Source organism: Sorghum bicolor, chromosome 10 (assembly GCF_000003195.3).
Source record: "Sorghum bicolor cultivar BTx623 chromosome 10, Sorghum_bicolor_NCBIv3, whole genome shotgun sequence".
Lineage (NCBI taxonomy): Eukaryota > Viridiplantae > Streptophyta > Magnoliopsida > Poales > Poaceae > Sorghum > Sorghum bicolor.
The window spans coordinates 16236058-16242014 of NC_012879.2; positions in this window are offsets into that span (position 1 = coordinate 16236058).

Sequence of the window (5957 nt, forward strand, 5' to 3'; positions counted from 1 at the left end):
TAAAGCTCAACATTGTCATCAAACTGAAGAAATACCAGAAGAAGTAAAAGCATTATCAACTAAGATGGAAAATTTGCTCCATTGGATTGACCAGAGGGCCAAGTTCAAAGAAGATCAAAGGGCCATTGAGACAACATACAAATATCAACCAACTTCGAGTCAACCCAATAGCAAAGGTATGAATTCAGGTAATACTATCAAGCAACTTTCATTAAAAGAGATAATTGCTCAACAAACCAAAATTAATGATGAAGTTAAACAAAGGCTAGATACAAATGAATCATCTCTAAAAGATATACATAATAAACTGGATTTTCTACTAACTGCCTTTGATGAGCAAAACACTCTTAATAAAAGGGTAGAGCTTAAATTAATAAAGATAGCTGCTGCACTGCCTGTTGCTACTAACCTTGAGCAGGTAAAGAATATAACTACTAGAGGAGGTAAAGCTACCAGAGATCCACCATACCCAAAAGAGAAACAAAGATCATCAGCACCAGTGCAACCAGCAGTGATAGAAGAAGAAAGCCCAGTTGAAGCAGAAGATCTGCTCCAACCACCAAGAACTAGAGAAATGAGGAAAGATTTTTACGACACCAACTATTTGCCGTTTCCCAGAAGAAACAGAGGACTGCAGTCGGATGAGCAGTTTGGTAAGTTTGTAGAGGTCATTCAGAAATTATATGTCAACATACCTCTGCTTGATGCCATACAGGTACCTACATACGCAAAGTACATCAGAGATATTCTTAACAAGAAGAGACCACTGCCCACCACTGAGGTTATCAAGCTGACAGAAGAATATAGTGCGGCCATCCTCAACAAACCACCAAAGAAAAAGGAAGATCCTGGATGTCCCACTATTGATTGCTCAATTGGAAACCAACACTTCAACAATGCACTTTGTGATCTTGGAGCAAGTGTCAGTGTGATGCCAGCATCAGTCTACAAAAAGCTTGAGCATGCAACTTTAGAACCAACATCAATGTGCCTACAACTAGCGGATCAATCGGTTCGACACCCATTGGGCATCGCCGAGAACATTCCAGTCAAGATCAGAGATTTCCTGGTGCCAGTAGACTTCGTAGTACTGGACATGAGTCCTGACTCGAAAGTGTCCATCATCCTTGGAAGGCCATTTCTGAGCACTGCCAATGCCCACATTGATGTCGGAAAAGGAGAAATCAAGTTCAACATAAACGGTCAAGAAGAACACTTCACATTCAAACCCAGATTAGAGAGAGACTCTACAGTGAAGGAAGTTCATGAAGAACCACTGGAGACACCATCTCCGGAGGAAGGAAACTCAGAAGATTAAAAGATTTGGAGGTCTAGCTTGGGGGACCTAAAAATCCCAAACCCTCACCGGGAGGTAAATCGGTATTTATCCGCATTATTAATTTTCTCATATTTAATTTCTTGCATAATTAAATCTTGCATTAGTCACATTCATTCATAGCATAATTATAATAATCAAAAAGCCCCAGATAAATAATATTCGTGGTGTGTAACAACCCATATTTATTAATTATCGTGGAGGCACAAAAATATTTTCCATTATCATTTTAATTAAATTATAATTGATTTTCCTGCATTATATTTAATTATATTAATCTTCTAGAAGCATGACCCACACTCTTTGGGTCCTACATGTCATACACTTCACCTCACATATATCCCATCACATAATTTCATCCACCAATATGTTTCCACTCACTTGACATCTTTCCACCGTCCAACCACCACCAACACAATATTATTCTACGTGAGATCAAAGCAAGGAAGCAAGTGGAAGAGGCACACCCAGGATGGACACCAGGGGTGGGCGCCCGCCCACCTACCTTGGGCGCCCGCCCTGTCCCCTGCTCAGCCTATAAAAGCCTACCTCCAGCTCTCCTTCTCATCACACAAGCGCTCCAGAAAACCACACAAGTTTCAGTTTCCCGAGAAGGAGTTTTTGTAATAAAGAGAAGAGAGTAGAGAGAAAGAGGAGAGTGGAAGGGTAGGTTGGAGATCTTTTAAGAGAGTGTTTATCACCTAGCAAGTAGTGATCCCGTTGTCTAAGCGGAAGTAAAAGTTGTTTAGAGGGAGGCTCTATCAAAATAGAAACTTGTCTTGAACGATTAACCCCTGGACTACTGACACTCCGGACAGCTGACCACTAACATTTTCTCTCACATCTTCCACTAGTTGTGTTTTTGCCAACTTTTGTTTGCAGGATGTTTAAGAAGGTGAAGAATGCAGGGAAGGCTCTTAAGAACATTGGTACAAGGAGTTCAACCCGACACTCCTCACAGCCATCAGAGATGAGCGTCGATCCGACACCCACACAAGCTCCATCATCTTCATTAGGTCAGCAAGTTAAGGTTCTTCTCAAGATAGGAGACCTTGGATTGAAGACCCGAAGAGAGAAGGAAGTTTATCAGCAATTGAAGAACAAAGATTTCATTCACACCCCTACTATCGATCCAATCCTACTACAAGAAACAGGTATGGACACTGAATTTGACTTAATTTTTCAAATGATGGGTTGGACAAATTTTTGGAATATAACTGAGCTGGGTTCTCGTCTTCTCACCCTCGAATTTCTTTGCACTTCACAATACTATGAGGGGGGAATTGTTTTTCGGATGTTTAAACAGGAAATTATGTTATCTTGGAGAGAACTGAGCGACCATCTTGGTTTTTCTTCAAGATGCATCCTGAACATTGACTCCGATTTACCCAACTTTTGGGAGACACCAGTTTTGGAGAGAAATATCTAGAGATAATTTTTACAGTCAAGCCCGAACCAGTGACATGGAACACCCCACTCTTAGGATGTTTCACAAATGGCTTGGGTACAATCTTTTCTATCGCGATGACATTAGGAAAGTAAGAGTAGGAGATTTACAACTTTTATATGCTGCTATTAGTAAAGTACCCACTTCACCTGTTACACTATTAGTTTCACATTGGCTTAGTATATCTAGTCTTCAGGGACCAGTAGGATGTACTTCACTTATCACTCGTCTAGCCACTAATCTTCACTTACTAGAAAACTCATCGTTGGACTTCATAGAAGAATTAAGAATTTATCATGGCTATGACACATTTAGACAAGCTCGGATGTTAAAGAAAGAGGGGAATATAATGTGTATGCTATATGATGATAAAGGCAAGATTCGGTTACCTAACCCGAACCTTGGCCTCTACGCTGTGCAAAACTTTTTGATTGAGATTGCAGCAACACCAGTGAACCAGAGAACTCCACAGCGAGTGGCATCTGAAAGGATAACCACTCACCGAGAACGCACTTGGTATGGAGCTGACCCTGGACCAGAAGAAGCAGCGCACCTGCATTATTGCGATTACAATCCACGAGTCCTTCGAGACCCATGGGCTCGTCATGCGCAACCACAAGAGCCAACTGAGGAGACATGGCCGGAGAGCCAAGATCACCAGTGGACAAACCCGCCTTTTCATACGGGCAGGTACTCCACTGATCCATATGGAGCTTCAGGATCCAGACCTCCACCCCAATTTGATGCAGGACGATACTCCGACGCCTCCTACGCCTTCACGAATGACTACTATCAAGAGGCCGGTGCTTTCTTCACTCGTACCGACAACACCCTCCTCGACATCCAGAATACGCAAGCAGAACATGGAAGACTCCTGGAAGAGCAACAAAAATGGAACCAGGACCATGCCGCTGCAGTAGAAGAGCTGAGACAAGATACAACAACAATGAACGACAACATCACAACCATGATGCGGTTCTGGAACATCGGGTAAGACCGACGTCAACATCCAGCTTGGGGGAGTTCCTCCCAAATTTATCAAGTAAGTTTTTATTTGCTGTTCTTATTTATTCTATTATGTCTTAGTATTTAATTTATCTTAAAAGAAAAAACTTAGAAAACCAAATAAATATTTTCTTGCTTTAATTTACTGCATTCTATAAACATGAAAACAAAATAAAAAGAGTGTGTAGATAAGTGTGCTTTATTTTTCTGCTAAGTTTAATCTCTAGAAAAAATAAAAAGACCAAAAATATGCATGATGGAAATGATGAACAGTTGATCTGTTTGCTTACTTACAAGTACCTAGCTTTTATATTAGAATTCTTCCAGGAATTACTAAAACTAAAATTACTATCTTTGGAAAGCATAAAACTAAAGTCTAGGTAAGATAAAGACATGATATAAAGTTGAGCTACTGTTTATCTTGTTCCTACTACACTAAGTTCTGGAGATTTATTTTGAAAACTTATGAAGCACATGATGAGTTCCTAGCATAACAAACTACTTACCACAGCCATACTTGCTATAACATCTTTTACTACATTTACATTGAGTTTGATCGAGCTGTGTCGACCCTTAGGAGCTTTTCATGTGGTTAAATTAAGATATTCACTTGCACACATCTACCACAGCATCCACCACCATTCATTAAAATTGTTAAAAATATTATCACTCACTGTCCCAAGTATTGTTATTCTCTCTCTCTAAAAAATTCAATGCAGAAGAGGCATGGGTTATGCAAAAATATACGAGGAAATAAAAAGGGGCAAGTGCCCGGAAACCTCGGGAAAAGAAAGAAAAAGAGTGAGACGAGAGGTAAAAATGGACAAGTGTCCGAAGTAGAATTAGGGGTACAAAGATGCCCACTTGAGCGGAAAAAATGGACAAGTGTCCGACAATAGAATTAGGGGTATCTACTACCCACCTAAAAAAAAGAGAAAAGAAAAGAAAAAGATAGCCCATGTTCTCCCAAGGCAAAGATCAAAGAAGAGGAGAGATAGCAATATAAGGAGCAATGAGAACTAAGTTTTATTATCACTTATGCATTTTCACCATCACTATCATTTACTCCACCACACATGCACATCTTGATTTAATTATATGCTGAGTTCCTTTGGATCCATGGCTCGATTAGACAACATTTGTATGAGCTGTTTTTCACTCCTATGAGCTCCACTTAAATATTCCATTAGCTATAGGTAAGTGACATTATGGTAAGGATCCACAAATACCACATATAGAGAGACTTGAGAGAATCATTGCTAGGAACTCTGAGTTTTATTTTGAAAACTTATGAAAAACTCTAGAACAAAGGTGAAGTATAGACAGGAGGGATAGTGCTTGACTTAACTATTTTGTCTTTCGATTACTTAAGACTTAAGTGCAGGTACTAAACTTCATAATACTTCACTTTAATCTGGAAGAATTTTTATGTAGAAGCATGTGTGCCTGTCAGGAAAGAAAACATCGAAGCAACTCCTGATCCGTCTGAGTTTAGCTATTTGCTCAGGGACGAGCAAAGGGTAAGCTTGGGGGAGTTTGTTGACGGTCCTTAAGTACTAAAATTAATAATCAAATAAACATGAAAAAGGATCAATATGAAACAAACATCTAGAATTAGGGTTTTATCTGACAAAATTCCACGAGCTTTGGTGTTTATCTATTTCTGCAGGGGTTTATCAGAAAATATGGAGAGAAGGCCCACATGTCATGTTTACAACGAGATAATTACGTGCTGCGCAATTTTCCTCAATCTAGAAGGATCCAGAAGCCACGGGAACGAACGGGACGCGAATCGGGCTCGGGAGCTGGGCGGCCGCCCACCCCCCTTGGGCGCCCGCCCTGGCCAGGAAGCCAATCAGGACTCTGTTTCGGGGCAAGACTCCACCGACCTAAAGGATCAATCTAAACCATACAATCTATGTCAGTTTGATCCAATGGCTCACGTTCACTTGAGGGGACTATAAAACCCGACCCCCTGGCCCCTGGAGGAGAGGAGGAGAAATCATTATTCAGAGGTAGCCATCAAAGTTAGGGTTTAGAGCTTCTCTCCCACAGAGAATTAGAATTAGCTACTCCCTAATCCTTCAAGTTTAGAGGTTTGATTAGATAGCAATTAGAGAAGTAGAGCACTACGCTCTGGATTCGGATCTTCGGTAATAAAGATTGGTA